This window comes from Orycteropus afer, unplaced genomic scaffold, assembly GCF_000298275.1.
Source record: "Orycteropus afer afer isolate SDZICR_OR568_19922 unplaced genomic scaffold, OryAfe1.0 scaffold00026, whole genome shotgun sequence".
NCBI lineage: Eukaryota > Metazoa > Chordata > Mammalia > Tubulidentata > Orycteropodidae > Orycteropus > Orycteropus afer.
Window position 1 is genome coordinate 12,285,516 of NW_006921613.1, and position 18,162 is coordinate 12,303,677.

Genomic DNA, 18,162 nt, shown 5'->3' on the forward strand with positions numbered 1-18,162 from the left:
CTTCCTTCCGAGGAGTGGCTGGTGGGTTTGAACCGCCAGCCGTCTGGTTAGCAGGCAAGTGTCTTAGCCACTATGCTACCAGAGCTCCCTATATGCAAATACCATGCCACTTTATATAAGGGACTTGATAAGGAACTTGTGCATCTGTGAGTTTTGGTGTCAGTGGGGATCCTGGAACCAATTCCCAGCAGATACTGAGGGATGTTGTTGCTGTCAACTGCTATTGAGTTGGCTCCAGACTCACACTGACCTCATGCAGAATAGAACACAATACTGCCTAGTCTAGCATCATATCCATGATCGATTGTGGATCAGATTGTGATTCATAGGGTTTTTATTGGCTGAGTTTTAGAAGTAGATTGCCAGGCATTTCTTCTTCATCTGGAAGTTCTGCTTAAACCTGTTAAGTATCATTGCAATAGGCAAGCCTCTACTGACAGATGGGTTATGACTGCATATGAGATGTACAAGCCAGCAGTCAAACCTATGTCTCTACCACTGAACTGCTTCTGCCTTCCTATACAATATATACTCAATAGCCAATCTGTGCCAGCACCATAATTTCCACTCAGATATTACTGTTAGAGTTTAATGAAGAGTTCAGGTGGTTTAAGCACCATAAAGAAGTCTTGTGACTTATGTGTTGTCTGAGACTTATGTGAGGCAAATGGTTCTTCAATGTGTTGGAATGTGGGTAATTGATGAAGGCTGTTGAGGGGGCTGTGGAAGCATAACATATTCTCTCCATGAAGAAATGGCAATGGAGTTGGAGATACTTAGCAGAAAGACAGCTTGTATTAAGACAGTGGGAAATTACTTTTTTACATAATTTGAATAATCCTAAAAGGCTTTCTGAAAATATTCACTCTCAAAAACTTACCATAGCATCACACTTGTTTACTACTTGGTTCGTGATTCCCCATGTGAAAATCAATTCCTCTGGAAGACTGGTAAGATGTTGGTGACAGAAGATTAATGTGAAAATGTTCCCATTTTCTGATCATAGATGAAGGCCCATAGATTTCCTCCATCTACTAAGAAAAAAGTATGTCCTGTATCAGCCACGTTACTTTTGGAGCACTCACCTGGCTCTATGTGCCTGGGCAGATTAGTAGATGGGCCAGCCAAGAACTCAGAGGGCTGATGGGCCAACATAGAAATGTAACAAGGTCCAAAATCTTTCATTTACTAGAACTTCTTTCAGGAAGAGTACCGTTTAGGGTTGAAAGGAGTGTTTTAAGAGCTACGGGGAGTATAAAAGGAGGTATCCTGTAGCATATTCCAATAGTAAAAGGTGGTAGCTACACTGGCTTTGGAGAAGGTGTGTTCAGACCACTGCAGACTTTTTATTTTGCTGCAAGGATTTGCAAAAATTGTGGCCAGAGTTGAGTTGCTCAGAACCATAGATAGCATCTGAGCCTGGCACTCCTGGGCTCCTTCTTTGTTCTTCTCTCAACAGTGTTGCACTTACCATAACATAAATGCTCAACCATTATTTCAAGAATACTGGTTTAATCAACTATCAAATTACTAACCTTCTAAGTGTGTTTATATATCTCAAACCAGCTTAGGAGGGCTATGAGCAGGTTTGGGCCTCACTGAAAAAAATAATTGGATATCCTCTAGCAAAGACAGACCAGCTAAAAAAATGGACATGAGATTTGTATTTATGTGCCTCAGGTAAGATAGTGAGCACCCTTCTCTATGATAGATAGATAGGTAGATACACAGCTGCCATCAAGTCAGCTCTGAATCACAGTTACCTTATGTCTGACAGAACAAAATGATGCCCAGTCTTGCATCATCACAATCACAGGCATGTTTGAGTTCTTCTTTGTAACTATTGTGGCAATCCATCTCATCAAGGGTCTCCCTCATTCTCGCTGGCCTTCACTTCGCAACATGATGTCTTCCTCCAGCAAATGATCCCTTCTGATGATGTTTACAAATCAAGGGAGTTGGACAATGATCTGTTGTGATCCATAGATTTTCATTGGCCAAGTTTTGGAAGTAAATCACCAGGTCTTTCTTCGTAGTCTGTCTTAGTCTGGAGTTTCTGAGGAAGCCAGTTTTTCATGGGTGGCCCTGCTGGTATATGAAATACTAGTGGCATAGTGTCCAGCATCACAGCCATGCACAAGCCACCATACTATGAGATAGGCTGTGGTTCTCTACTATTAAAAAAAAAAAAAATTCACTGCCATCAAGTTGATTCCGACTCATAGTGACCCCCTTTGGTTGTCTGAGGCAGTAAATCCTTACAAAAGTAGATTGCCCAGTCTTCCTTCCATGGAGTGGCTGATGGGTTTGAACTGCCAATCTTATGGTTAGCAGTCAAATGCCCTAGGGACTACATCACCAGATCTCCTTGTGGTTCTCTACTATAAAAACTCACTGCCATCAAGTCGATCCTGACTCATAGAAACCCCTCCTTGGGTTTTCAAGGCAGTATCTCTACAGAAGTAGATTGCCCAATCTTACTTCCGAGGAGTGGCTCGTGGGTTTGAACCGCCAGCCTTCTGGTAAGCAGTCAAATGCCTTAGGCACTATGCCACCAGAGCTCCCATTCTCTACTATAGGTCCCAGTAATCCTTTAATCCTGGTACAGTGCTGTCTGAGGGATCTGTAAAACTGTGTTAGAGTAAAAAGTCTCTTGCCTTAGCTGAGAGATGTTCTTGATACTTGGAAGTGAGGAATCATACAAGGAAGTAATAGAGAGGACTGAACAGAAGGCAATGCCTGGCGTTGGGGAACTGCAGGAGTGGAGAGCCTTAAGAGTGCCTTCCAGCCAAGGAGGGCAGGTTCAAGGAGATGGGGAATTTGGGATAGGCACATTCAGGGCTGGCCATAATCCATGTTGGAACATGGTCCTCTGTCATTCTACTGGCCATGCCTGCTTTAACAAGAGCTTTACCAGGAACAAAGAGGTATGTTCTTGTCCCCTTTGGGTCTTATGCTCATTCAACCATGCTCAATATTATTTTTTAAGAATGTGATTCAAGTTTCAACACTGATCTTAATTCAGAAAAGAACATATTCCATCTGTGTTGCTTCTAGAATTTTATTTTATTCCTTTTTATTTTATTCTTTTCAATTCAATGATTTTTAGTAAATTTACAAAGCTGTGCAACAATCACCACAATCCAGTTTTAGAACATTTCCATCATCCTGGAAAGATTTCTCTTGCCTGTTTACAGTCAATCCTGTTTCCCATCTGCGTTGTTTTAAGTGCAAAAGCAATATACATGTGTTAAATTTTCAAGATTGTCTCTGTGAAAACAATTGTGTGCTTGAGACTTCTAAGTAGAATGAAGCTCCTTGTAATGAGATTTTTTAGTATTTAAGTTTTTTTAAAAAAATATTTATTTATTTATTTATTTGTCAAGGGCGATCTTTATTGATAATGACAACAAGGACAGAATTTTTCATTCTTATTCTGTCTTTAAAACGTCCATAATACCTCACGTGTAGTTACTGGGATGGCTGCCTGCCTGCCAAAGCTCAGAGCCTCAACTCTGGCCATACATTTTGGTGCCCTGGAGGGCATTCTTAAAATCCCCTGTGCCTAGGTTCTACCTTGACATTCTGACCTACTTGGTTTCTGTGAGTCTGAGGTATAGTTGATAATCACTGTAAAATATTTGTTGATCACTTTCTATATCCTAAGCAGAGACTATGCTGGACTTTGGTTTTACAAAGGATAATAAAATCTATTCCTTGCCCTCAGGGGTTTATAATCTATGGCTGATATCAGACAAAGGTGTTCATTTATTAATAGGGAATTAAGGTAAAAAGCTACATTATCATTCTATAATAAAGAAGCAATTGGTTCCGGCAGAAAGAAGGAGGAAGGTGTCATGGATTAAATTATGTCCCACCAAAACATATGTCAACTTGGCTGGGCCATGATTCTCAGTGGTTTGGTGTAATCATTCCCCATGATATGACTTGATGTGATCAATCAGTTGTAAAGGGATTAGAGTGGGATGCAACCTTTACTCAAGTCACAGTACTGATCCGATGTAAGAGCAGTTTCCTTGGGGTGTGGCCTGCATCACTTTTAATCTTATAAGAAATAAAAAGAGAGAGGGGAGCCGAGGAGAGACTACAACCAAAGAACCAGAAACAGAGTGTATCCTTTGGACCTGAGGTCCCTGTGCTAAGAAACTTCTAGTTCCATAGGAAGATTGAGGAGAAGACGAGATCTTTAAGAGATGGTGGACCCACAGATGTTGAAGGGAGACAAAGACTTTCCATTACAGCTTCCAGAGAGAGAAAGCCTACCCCTGGAGCCAGTGCTCTGAATTCGGACTTCTAACCTCCTAGAAGGAGAGAATAAATTTCTGTTTGTTAAAGCCACCCACTTGTGGTATTTCTGTTACAGCAACACTAGAGAACTAAGACAGAAGGCTCCACATAGAAAGGAATCTGTGGGTTTGGCTTTGATACCTGCACTAACCTATGATAGGTAGAGAATGTGGAATAGGCCTTGTGGCCCCAGTACATAATTTATCCTTAAATTTCACAGATAGTCTTGGGCTCTTGCAATGTTTCTCTAAAAGGAAAAATAACTGTTTCATTGAAAAATCCAATTATACATTTGTATGTTTCACAAAGATTCTTTATTCTTTTCTTTACCAAGAATTTGATGTGGGCAAATAATTCAAGGAATTTATCCAAAACAACAACAACAACAAACCCCAATAAGGAACAGAACAATTAAACTACACTCTAAAACATACCACTCTGGCATATGAGGTATGTAATTTGCATACATTTATACAAGACTTGAACAGTTTCATGTGAACAGCTAGCCCAACAAGTGGGCAAGAAAGTACACTGAGATACAGCCATGAATAACACCCATCCAGATGTCAGTACCAATTTGCTGGGCTGTTTGTCTCATGAGTGGAGAGTGGATATTAAGCCAAATGTGTGCCTTCTAAATCTGCCATAAAACGACACAATTATTTCCTAAGGGAGAGCTAAAGGTTTGTAACATCTGACTTCTATTAGGCAGTTGCAGAGAAAACACGGTCCACATGATGTTTATTATGGAGAAGCACAATCCAGTGTTTGAAGGTCACTGTCCTGGGATGCCCAGGAGTGCCCACTCCAGGTAGGCCCTACTATTAACAGAGTTCTGGCATAGGTTTGGAATCACTTTCTCATCTAAAAGGTCAATGGCTTCATCCATTCATTTGTTGTCTTTGTGATTCTAATAAGTAGAAGATGTCGAACTCACAGCCAAGAACTTCTTTAGAGTGAGGATATCAAGTAATAATCAAATATGAAACACAGCTCTTGTTGAAATCTGCCAATTGAATAGATTTCACTTAAAATGTTTCACTCACTATATGTGTGATGTTTGTAATATCCCATCTTCCTTGGGAATTATGATTTAAATTTGGCAATTACTATTAAGGACTTTTGTTCTAAAGAAGTTACATATAGTATTGTTTAGCGCACAGGGCCTTAAAGTTTGCAAACGACCATGTAAGAAACAGCAACTGGTCTCTATTCACCTGGAAGAACAGAGGAAGAAGGAGCATCAGGAATAAGAGGAAGATATGGAATGTGTGACTAACTGCCTCCATGAACAACTGCCTCTTTTGCCATGAGACCAGCAGAACTGGATGGTGCCTTGCTGTTGTTGTTATGTGCCATCGAGTTGGACCCAAATTATAACAACCCCTCTTTGGGTTTCCAAGGCAGTATCACTACAGAAGTAGATTGCCCAACCTTCCTTCCGAGAAATGGCTGGTGGGTTTGAACCGCCAGACTTCTGGTTAGCAGTCAAGTGCCTTAGGCGCTATGCTACCAGAGCTCCTGGTGCCTGGTTACCATTACTGAACATTTTGATCAAAGATTCCATAGAAGAATATTGATCAAAAGGGGGGGAAATACAGAATAGAATTTCAAATTCTTTCTAGAGCCATGAAGGATAGATGAACCCTTGACACTATGGCGCTGATAATATCTTTAAACCTTAAACCAAAAATAACTCCTAAAGTCTTAAGAGTGAACAATAGTTTAACAGCTAGAAAAAAAGATCTGCCTTGAGCATTAAGCTTTTTTAAGAACTACCTAAACCCAGTGCTAGTGAGTTGATTTTGACTCATAACAAATCCCATTGGTTTTCCAAGGTGGTAAATCTTTTTTTTAATTGTGTGTTAGGTGCAAATTTATGGAGCAGAATTTGTTTTACATTTAACATTTCATGTACATTTGGTTTCACTCCCCAATTACCATCCCCAACACTAACCCACTCTCCTCCTCTCCCTTCCCAGTACCTCTCCTGCCCTGTGCCCTTCCTACTTAAGCACTCCTGTGTGTCCTGCTTTCCCTCTGTGTAAATGTTGCTCCTCTGGTGGCCCATGGCCGATTGCTCCAAGGGATGATGTATCTCCATAGAGTATGTGGGTGTATCACCCTGGGTTGAGTGGTCTCTGTGTATGTCTTATTTACTATTGGGCTGAGAGCCAGCCCTTGGGAGTGACTTTTATCCCAGGCCTGAAGGGTAACCCAGGGGGTCCCACCAGACTCCATCCAACCAGTAATTCTGGTTATTATTGTGTTTTTGGATTTTGTTCAATGTTTTTCCTCCCACTCTATCCAGGATGTCCAGTTTTGATCCCTTCCCAAGTGGTTGGCATTGGCAGCTGGGCACCATCTAATTCTTCTGTTCTTGAGGTCCATCATGTCCTAGGGCTAATTGTTTCCAAATGCCCTTTTTTTTTTTTTTTTTTACCCTTCTTTGCTTCTGATGATAGGAGACCATTAGCTGAATCTTAGATGGCTGCTCGAAAACTTTTAAGACCCCAGTCCCTCCTCACCAAAGTAGGTTGTGGAACAAGATTTTTATGTATTTTGTTGTGCCATTTGAGTCTGATGTCCCCCAATACTATGGTCCTGAGTCAGCAAATACATTGGATCTCTCTCCAAGGTGGTAAATCTTTATGGAAGTAGATTGCCCCATCTTCCTTACATGACATGAAACAGCTAGTGGGTTTGACCTTCCAACCTTTTGGTTAACAGTCCAATGCCTTAGGCATTTTGCCACTCACTTGGTGCCATTGAGTCAGATGCAACCAATAGTGACCCCTTCTTGGGTTTCTGAGGCGGTATCACTATGGAAGTAGATTGACCAACCTTCCTTCCGAGGAGTGGCTGGTGGATTTGAACCACCAGACTTCTGGTTAGCAGTCAAATGCCTTAGGCACTACTTCATATGGGATCAAATTGACAATAGTAATATGAAAGATTAGATAGGAACCTTAGGGGGCAGTGAGTTTATGTTCATGAGGGAGAAATAATGCAGAGAAAGGGGGTGATAATAGGAAGGTTGGGCAATCTACTTCCCAGTGATACCGCTTCGGAAACCCAAGGAGGAGTCACTATGAGTCGGATCTGACTCGACAGCAGTGAGTTTTTTGGTTAATGGTTGCACAACTTGAAGAATGCAATCAATGCCACTAAATTTAATGTAGAAATTATTGAATTGGTGTATGTTTGGTGGTGTATGTTTTCAACAGCAACAATATAGGTAAAATTTAAATAAAATAAAATGAGGACTTATGGTTCTGCTAAGATAGATTTGCCCTACTACCCCTAGGTTCTCCCTCTTACAACTAAAATCTCTGGACATTACACACCAAGTATAGGAAAACTATAAAAGGGAAGGAAAATGGACTTGAGGAATGACATGGGGATGAGTTCCCTGGGCTTCCATATTTCCTCTGACATATTTATTACATTAGGAACTCTGGTGTCATAGTGCCTAAGGCATTTGATGGCTAACCAGAAGGCTGGTGGTTCAAAATCAGCAGTCACTCCTTGGAAGGAAGACTGGGGCAATCTACTTCCATAGTGATACTGCCTCAGAAATCCATGGAGGGGTTGCTATGAGTCTGATCTGACTTGATGGCAGTGAATACATATAATTTATTACATAATATATATTAAAATAAGGAGCTCTGGTGGTGTAGTGCCCAGGGCATTTGACTGCTAACCAGAAGGTTGGCGGTTCAAACTCACCAGCCACCCCCTGGAAGAGAGACCGGGCAATCTACTTCCATAAAGATTGACCACCTCGGAAACCCAATCAGGGTTGCTATGAGTCAGAATCAACTAGATGGCAGTGAGTTTTTTGAGTAATATATTATAATATTTCCTATTTCCTTCAATATATCTGGCACAGTGAACTGCAAAAGCCTGCAAGTCAGAACCACCAATAGGCATAGGCTAAAAAGCTAAAAAAACAACAACAAAAAAAAAACCCCAGTCCCTTTAGCTAGGGTGCAGGTGGTAGAGGGTGGATTAACAACAGAAACACTTTTTGGCAGTCTTCCATACTCTAAGGATCTCTGGTTCTGTGGTGGCCTGGCTAAGTATTTGGCTGCTAACCAAAAGGTCAGCGGTTTGAACCCACCTGCTTCTCCACAGCAGAAAGATGAGGCAGTCTGCTTCTGTAAAGATTTACAGCCTTGGAAACCCTATGGGGCAGTTGTACTCTGTCCTATAGAGGACCTATGAGTTGGAATCAACTTGATGGCAGTGGGTTTGGCTTTTTGCTTGGCTCCATACTCCAGTCAAACATCAACAGAAATACCAGCATCGTCACCTTTTTCTAGTTATTTTGGGGAGTAAGTAGGGTGTTGACCTTTCATCCTCTCCCCCCACCATCCACGGATGTAGGCAGTGTCTGATTCATTACATGGTGATATTGGTGGGCAGGGAGCTGATTTTCTTCTCCTCATTTGGTAGATGCAGGCAGTGTTTTCATTTCCCTACGAGAGTAGTGTCAGTGCGGTATAGTAATGAGCTGAGCCTCTAAGCCTACTCAGTAGCAATTAGACAAGACTGGATAAGGTGATGTGAAGCAAGACTAGTCAGTACTCCAGTCCCCCTTATGCCCCTCTAGTGTATTGGTGGGGCTCAGTAGGTAGCTGAGATTTTACCCCTATTGAATATTAATAAGGGGAATGAAGTGATTTGAGGCAAGACTATGAGCATTCTGCTTTCTCCTCTCTCCTCTCATGGTGTCAGCAGGGCCAAATGGGGAGTGGACTTCCCACTTCACTTCGAAACAAGGAGGTGGTACAAGTCAGTGCCTGACTTTCTCCAGGAAGGTGTCAGCAGGGCCAAGAGGAGAGCTGAACTCCCACCCAACTCATTTGCAACAAGGCAATATGAGTCAGTGCCCTTCTCTTGTTATGTGATGTCAGACTGGCTCAGCAGGCAGCTGAAATTACGCACCCATCTGGCCTCAAATTATACCCCAACAAGGGGATTATCCGCTAAAAATTTAAATTACGTAGGATCCAGAGTCTCATAATATACTATCAAAAATATTCTAAATATCTAAATTTATAAATCACTTAACAGGAACCAAGAAAATAACAACACAAATAAGATAATTAACAGGCCAAAACAAGATGCATCAGGTGTTAGGGTTATCTGACAAGGATTGTAAAGCAGCTATCATAAAAGTGTTTCCATAAGCACTTATGAATTGTTGTGAAACAAGAAGTTAAAAGGAAAATCTCAGCAAAGAAACAAATTATAAAAAGAAATCAAATCAAAATTATAGAACTGAAAAATATAATAACAGAAATGAAAACTCACTGGATGGGCTAGCAGTAGAGTGAAGATTACAGAGGACAGAATCAATGAACTTAAGGATAGATTAATACAATTCATCCAATGTGAACAACAGAGAGAAAATAGACAGGAAATTTAACAGTTTTAGGACCTGTGGGACAATAACCAAAGAGCTGACATCTGTATCTTTAGAATCCCAGAAGGAGAGAAGAAAGAGCATGGGTACTGAAAAAGTATAGCAAATAATAAAGAAACAATAGGTGAAAACTTCTCAAATTTGGTAAAAGACATAAACCTACAGATCCAAGAAGCTGAGTGAATCCCAAATAAAATAAACTTGAAGAAATTCATGTCAAAATACATTATAATTCAACTTTTGAAAACAAAAGGCAAAGAAAAAAAAATCTTGGAAGAAATCATAGAGAAATAGCACATTACTTATATTTACAAGGGAAGAGTAATCTGAATGACAAAGATTTTTCATGGAAGCCAGAAAAATGGCATATCATTTTGTGAGTACTGAAAGAAAGAACTGTCAACTGTGAATCCTATATTCAATGAAATTACCTTTCAGAGAAAAGGAGGGATAAAAATATTCTCAGACAAAGGAAAATGAAAGAATTTGTTGCTAGTGAACTTACCCTTAAAAGATGCCTAAAGAAAAGTTCTTTAAAGAAAAGAAATAACAACAGAAGAATGTTTGGAACTTTAGAAAGGAAAGAAGCACACAGAATGGGTAAAAATAGGGGTAAATATAATTGGTTATCTTCTTTTCATGAGGTTCTTAAATCTTATTTGGTGGCTGAAGCTAAAATTATATCACCACCTCAATGGAAATACATAGACCTGAATGAAAATGAAAATACAACTATCAAAATATGTGTGATACAACTAAAGACAGTGGTGAGAAGAATATTATAGCAATGAATGCTAATAGAAATAAGGAAATGTTTTAAGTCAATAATCTAAGTTCTCACTGCAGAAAACTAGAAATCCAAAACCAAATCATTGCCCTCAAGTTGATTTTAACTTTCAGCGATCCTACATCACAGAGTAGAACTATGTTATAGGATTTCCAAGGCTGCAAATCTTCAGGAAGCAGGCTGCTTCATCTTTTTCCCACAGAGAGGCTGGTGGATTCAAAGTGATGATCTTTTGATTAGCAGCTGAACCCCTTAACAACTGTACTACCAAAGCTCCTTGAATAAACTAGAAGAGCACAATAAGCCCACATAAGCAGAGGAAAAGAAATAATAAAGATCACAGAAATCAAGCAAATTGAAAATAAGAAAATAATAGAGAAAATCAATGAACCAAAAAGCTGATTCTAACAAACTAGGTGTCCATCAGCTGAAGAATGGATAACCAAACTATGGTACATACAAATGATGGAATACTATGCAACCCTAAGGAATAATGTAGAATCTGCAAAACACTGCATAACATGGATGAACTTGAAGGACATTATGCTGAGTGAAATAAGTCAATCACAGAAGGACAAATATTGTATTAGTCTGTTATTGTAAAAAGTCAAGGAAAGGTATATATATGGAAGGAAATTTTCTTTGTTGGTTACTGGGGGTGAGGGGGGAGACACTGTTAGATAGGTAGAGACAAGTATAGATTTGGGTGAAGAGAAGGGCAATGTACCAAATGTGAGTGATCAACATGGTGGCATTGAGGAAGAGGAAGACATAGGGAGGTACATGGGAGGTACAGACAACAAAGATGAACCCTTTTGCACATACAGTACTGCATTTCAGTGAAGGCAAACATGGATATATGGGTGAATAGATGGGTGGACAGCCTGAAATATTAGGTATGTCTATGCAGGGGGGGAGTGTACCCAAAACAATGTATAGGGTTGGCTGACAATGTTTCTACAAGTGTATTTGTATGTTATGTAAGAATTCTCAGGTATATAGTACAGCTGACAAGGGACAAGGCTGTAGTCACTTCATGCCCACAGCCAGCTACCCAGAGGGAGGGAGTAGTTGGACCTGTGCACTCGGGATCATAGTTTCAGGCGACATCAAGCTCAATAACATACTACAAAAAACATTGTTCCACATTCTACTTTGGTTGAGTAGTGACTGGAATCTTAAAAGCTTGCAGGTGCCCAAGTAGATGCAATGATGGTTCTTTCCTTGTCCAGAGCAAAGAAGAATGAAGAAAACCAAAGATTCATGGAAACAATTAGTGCAAGTGACTGGTACACCATGCGATCCTCAGCCTATATGACCATAAGACCAGAAGAACTAGACGGTGCCTGGCTACCACTGTCAACCACTCAGAGGGGACTCTATGTAGGATATTCTGAACAGGGTGGGAGAACAAAACTCAAAATCATTAAAAAAATAAAAAATAAAAAAGGAGGGGGATCAGGTTTGCTGGTCTGATAAAGCCTAATGGAACCACTGAGGCTATGGCCCCTAGTTGCCCTTCTGGTCTGGAATTGAGACTATGGCCCCTAGTTGCCCTTCTGGTCTGGAATTGAACCCACTCATGTGGCTTCCAGGCAAACAAAAGACAGACATATGAGGTGAACATTTACATTAGACATATACACTCCTTGGAGAGTACAATCATAGGAGAATAGAAGGGCTATTCTATGTATGCACAGGGAGACATCTCAGGGGGCAGGAGTGCATGGAGGGAAGAACACAGGGAAGAGGTAACTATGGGGAGGAAGTGGGAGGGGAGCTGTTGCATTGTAATAAACTGTAGTCAATGTCATGAGGCAAAGTGTATGTGAGCTGCTGGATGGAAAGTGAATTTGCTCTGTAAACTTTCACCCAAAGCACAATTAAAAACAAAAACAAAAACAACTGATTCTTTGTGGGGGAAAAATCAATAAATTTGATAAACCTTTAACAATATTATAGGAGCTCTGGTGATGCAGGGCTAAGGCATTTGGCTGTTAGCCAAAATGTTGGCAATTCAAACCCACCAGCCACTCTCTGGGAGAAAGATGAGGCAGTCTGCTTCTGCAATGATTTGCAGCCTTGGAAATGCTATTGGGCAGTTCTACTCTGCTCTACAGGGTCTCTATGAGTCAGAATTGACTTGATGGCAATGAATTTTTTGTGTGAGTTTTAGCAAGACTGACAAAGATAAAAAGAGAGAAGAAGACATGAATCATCAGTCAGCAATGAAATAGGGAAAATAACTATAGATTTTGCTGCCATTAAAAGATTATACAGAAATACATATTAGTTTCCTATGGATGCTATACCAAATGATCACAAACTTGATGCCTTAAAACTACACATTTCTTCTCTTACAGTTCTGAAGGTCAGAAGTCTGAAATCAAGTTTCCCTGGGTCAAAATCAAGCTGACAGAAAGAAGTTGTTGTTGTTATGTGCCGTCAAGTCAGACTCGACTAATAGTGACCCCTCCTTGGGTTTCCGAGGAGGTATCACTACAGAAGTAGGTTACCCAACCTTCTTTCTGAGGAGTGGCTGGTGGGTTTGAATCAGCAGCCTTCTGGTTAGCAGTCAAGTGCCTTAGGTACTACGATACCAGAGCTCCCCTGTGGCTGGGGGGAGGATCCATTTCCTTGCCTCTTCCAGCTTCTGGAGCTGCATTTCTTGCATTCTTTCACTCATGTCTCCTTCTATCTTCAAAACCAGCTATGAAGCATGTTGTGTCATATTACTTCTTCCATGGTAGGTTTCCCTTTGCTTCCTTCTTATAACAACACTCGTGATTACATCATGGCCCATTGGGATGATCCAAGACAATAGCCCATTTTCAAAATCCATAATTTAATATTTACAAAGTATCTTTTGCCCTATAAGGTAAGAGTTATAGGTTCTATGGATTAGGACAAGAGAGCTCTGGTAGCATAGTGCCTAAGGCACTTGACTGCTAACCAGAAGGCTGGAGGTTCAAACCCACCATCTACACCTCGGAAGGAAGATGGGGCAATCTACTTCCATAGTGATACTGCCTCAGAAACCCAAGGAGGGGTCACTATATGTCGGGTCCAACTCGACGGCACATAACAACAACACAACATGGATTAGGATATGAATACCATTGGGGATATCAGACTTAAAGCAAAAAAAAGTTTATGCTCATAAATTCTATAATTTTGAACAAATGAATATTGAAAACCACAAACTACCACAACTCAACCAAGATGTAATAGATGACTTAAAAACCATTAACAAAATTTAGTACTCAATTTAAAAGGTCCTGAAAAAAAAAATTCTCCAGTCCAGGTCGTTTCAGTGAAGAATTCTACCAAACAATTAAGAGTTAACAACAATTTTATACAATCTCTTCCAGAAAACAGATGAAGAAAGGAATACATCACCATTCATTTATGAGATTAATAATACCCTGATACCAAAACCAAAGACACTACAAAGAAAGAAAACTAGACCAATGTCTCTCATTAACCAAGATGTAAAATTCTCAAAATATTGACAAATTAGATCCAACAATGTGTAAAAAGAATTATACACTATAACCAAGTGGTTATGCAAGCTTGGGTCAACATTTGAAAATCAATCAGTGTAATATACCATATCAACAGTCTATGGAAAAAAATCACATGATAATATCAATTAATATCATATCATATCAATAAGTGCTCAAAAAGCATTTGACAAAGTCCAATACTCATGCATGATTTAAAAAATCAACAAAAGAAAAAAAGGAACCTCAGCACCTAAAATTCTTCTGTATTATTAATGGAAATTTCCTCCATTTGATAAAGGGCATCTACAAAAAAAAAAAAAAAATAGCTAAGATCATACGTAATACTGAAAGACTAAATGTTTTCCTTCTAATGTCAGGGACAGGGCAAGAATTTCCACTCTTACTACTCTTGTTCAACATAGCACTGGGTGGCTTAGCCACTGCAATAAGATAAGAAAGAGAAATAAATATTACATTGGAAAGGAAGAAATAATTTTGTCCCTATTTGCAGATGACATGATTGTCTATGTAGAAAATTTCAAAGAATCCATTTAAAAAAAAAAAACAACTAGAAGTAATAAGTGAGTTCAGCAAGGTCATAGGATACAAGATCAATAAAAAAAAATCAATTGCATTTGAAGAAAAAAATAATCAATTGCATTAAAAAAATCAATTGCATTCCCATATTTGAACAATGAGCTTATGAAAACAGAAATTAAAAGCACATTACCACTTATAATTACTTCTAAGAAAATGAAATACTTAAGTAAGCTTAACAAAGCATGCACACACTCATGTATGCTAATGAAAGAAATTAAAGACCTAAATAAATCAAAAAACATACTGTGTCCATGGATTGGAAGACTCAACATATTAAAAATATCAGTTCACCCAAAATTGATGTATAGGTTTAAAGGAATTTCTGTTTCCCAGTAATGTTTTTGTAGACATACACGAACTTATTCTAAAATTTATATGGAAGATAATAGGCCTTAAACTTTGATAAAGAAGACAAAGTGGGAGAAACCACTCTTTGAGATTAATGTCTCCTATATATAGGGAGGAAGCTATCTACTTGATATCAAGACTTATTACATAGCTGTAGTAATCAAGACTGTGTGGTATTGGTGGAAGGACAGACATAAAGGTCAGTGAAATGTAATAGAGAATCCAGAAATCAAAATCAAACTCAATGTCAAGTTGGATCCAACTCATAGTGACCCCTCCTTGGTTTTATGAGGTGGTATCACTATGGAAGTAGATTGCCCAATCTTACTTCTGAGAAGGGCTAATATTAAGTACCTGCCATCTTCAGGATGCAGAGCTAAAAAAAAAAAATCTTTAGATTTAACACTAAAAAATTATCCATAAAAGAAAAACTGATAAACAAGATCTCTTTGAAATAAAAATATTTGCTCTGCAAAAGACCCTGTTAAGTAGATGAAAAGACACACTACAGACTAGGAGAAAAATATTTGCAAATCACATATCTGACAAAAAACTAATATCTGAAACATATTTTTAACTAACTGTCAAAACTCAACAGTAGAAACAAAACACATCTAATTAGAAAATGAGCAAAAGACACAAGACATTTTCCCCAAGATCTAAATGGCACATAAGCACATGCAGAGATGTTTAACAGCAGTAGCCATTAAGGAAATCAAAATTAAAACTTCAATGCTATATTACTACACACCTAAATTTAGAATGGCTAACATACATACATGCACACCAAACAAAACCAACCTCACTGCCATCAAGTCCATCCTGACTCACAGCAACCCCTTTTGGGTTTCCAAGGTAGTAAATCCGTACAGAAGTAGATTGCCTAGTCTTCCTTCCAAGGAGTGGCTGATGGGTATGAACCGCCAACATTCTGGTTAGCAGTCAAATGCCTTAGGCACTACTGTTGTTGTTGTTGTTGTTATGTGCCGTCGAGTTGGCCCCGACTCATAGCGATCCCTCCTTGGGTTTCCGAGGCAGTATCACTACAGAAGTAGGAAGCCCAACCTTCCTTCCGAGGAGTGGCTGGTGGGTTTGAATCAGCAGCCTTCTGGTTAGCAGTCAAGTGCCTTAGGCACTAGGCTACCAGAGCTCCTTAGGCACTTCTACTCATCAATAAAAAGAGACACACTATTGATCATGCCACCACTCATCTGTCTTACTGTGGTAGCTTGCATGTTACTGTGATGCTGGACGCTCTGCCACCAACATTTCAAATACTAGCAGGTCCCCCATAATGGACAGGTTTCAGCAGAAGGACATGGTGATAGAATTCTTAAAAAAAAAAAGAAAAAAGAAAAAATGGCCAATGAAAACCTTATAAAAAGCAGCTGAACATTGTCTGATACAATGCTGGAAGAGGACCCCTCAAGTTGGAAGGCACTCAAAACGAGACTAGGGAAGAACAACCTACTCAAAGTAGAGTTGACCTTAACTTGAATGGAGTAAAGCTTCTGCGTGTGAATCTACAATTATTTTAAAATAAAAAGCTTAATTAAAAATATCCAGTTGGGGAATGAGAAGAGGGCTAACATTAAGTACCTACCATGTGGCAGATACATACTGAAATGCTGTTCACATATCATAGTATATATGCTCACAATTCCTCTGTGAGATAAGTATTATTGTTCCATATTATGGATGGAAAACAGTAATGGCTCAGAGATGAGAAATAAATTGATTTAGGAAATATAATTGGTAGGGGGCAGAGCTAGAATTTTAATGCTGATCAAATCTAGAGCTTTCTACTCTGTTAGGCCTTCCGACTTTTTTGCATGAATGTTGGGACACAGATCATTGTGCTCACCTAATTGTTTACTTTCCTTAATTCCACATCAGCATATTTCTTGCTCACTGCATTTAAATACTCTCAGCGATGTTCCTGTGAGAGCTTGTTGTTGTTGTTGTTAGGTGCCAGTCGAGTCAACTCCGACCCATGGTTACACTGATCTCAAAGTAGCATGTGGTATAAAAGGATTTAAGAATAATCATGTCAAAGACAAACATGAATTTATTTTTGTTTTCTCACGCTTCCTTGCCCACCCCCAGCTCCATACCACAGCCCCAGGGCAGGAGAACTGCTTAGTAATTGCTAAGCAAGTCAGAGCTACCACCTGAGAAAGCTGTCCCACAAATCACCCTCATTGTCCTAAACTAGAAAAGCTTGGCTGTGGTAATAAGTTAGTTTTTCTCTCTCCCTCCCTCTCCCTCTCCCCACCAGATTGCTTTCCCAGAATTAAACTTTTTCGGTAAGAAACAATCTCTCTTTCTTGTTTTAAATGATGTTCTCACTGTTGGTGTTCCTTTGTGCCTGCTGTTCTCAGTCAAATTATTTTAAGTGTCAGGAAATTAAATTCTGAACATCCCTTAACCACAAAATTGCATGGATTTGGAACATCCAAAGCATTGATTTTTGTGGTAGATTATTCAAGGCTTTTTCCCTTTTACTACTTTAAAACCGCCTCCCTGCCCCCACCACAACCAATGAGGTTTGTGCATTTTTAAAATGAAAAGAGTACAAAATGAGCAAGGAAACACTCAGAAAAAAGGTGTGTGTAGCCGGGCAGTTCACAACAACAACAGTAGCAGCTGTTTTCTGAGATCTTCTTTATCTTGTTTTCTTGGTTAAATGAAAATATTGAAAACTCTTACTTTTTTTTTTTTTTTTTGAATGAGGAACACAATGTCTTTATTGAATGGACTCAGTTTCTTCAAGTCTAGGGGAAGTTGATAATGAGTCATTTAGAAAGTCCATACTTGAGTAAGCATGCGTTTATCGGCCACTTTTATTAGGAAGAGTACCTCTGACTTGGAGTATCCACGGTGTGCCCTTGAAGGGCAACCATTCACTTGGAGCATGAACATTCTTTTATGTCACAAATCATAGGCTGATACATCTAAGAATCTGCATGCCTGCTGTCTGTCCCTGGGCATCGTTAGGGCAGTTGCCTCAGACAAACCTTGACCTCATACATTGCCAGCAAGTTTGTGACAGCACTTTTGGGCATCTTCTGCTTCTGAGATGAACAATGCCTTCCCATAGGACCAAAAAAAAAAAAAATATATATATGTATACACACACACATACACACATATGAGCTCTGGTGGTGTAGAGGAGCTCTGAT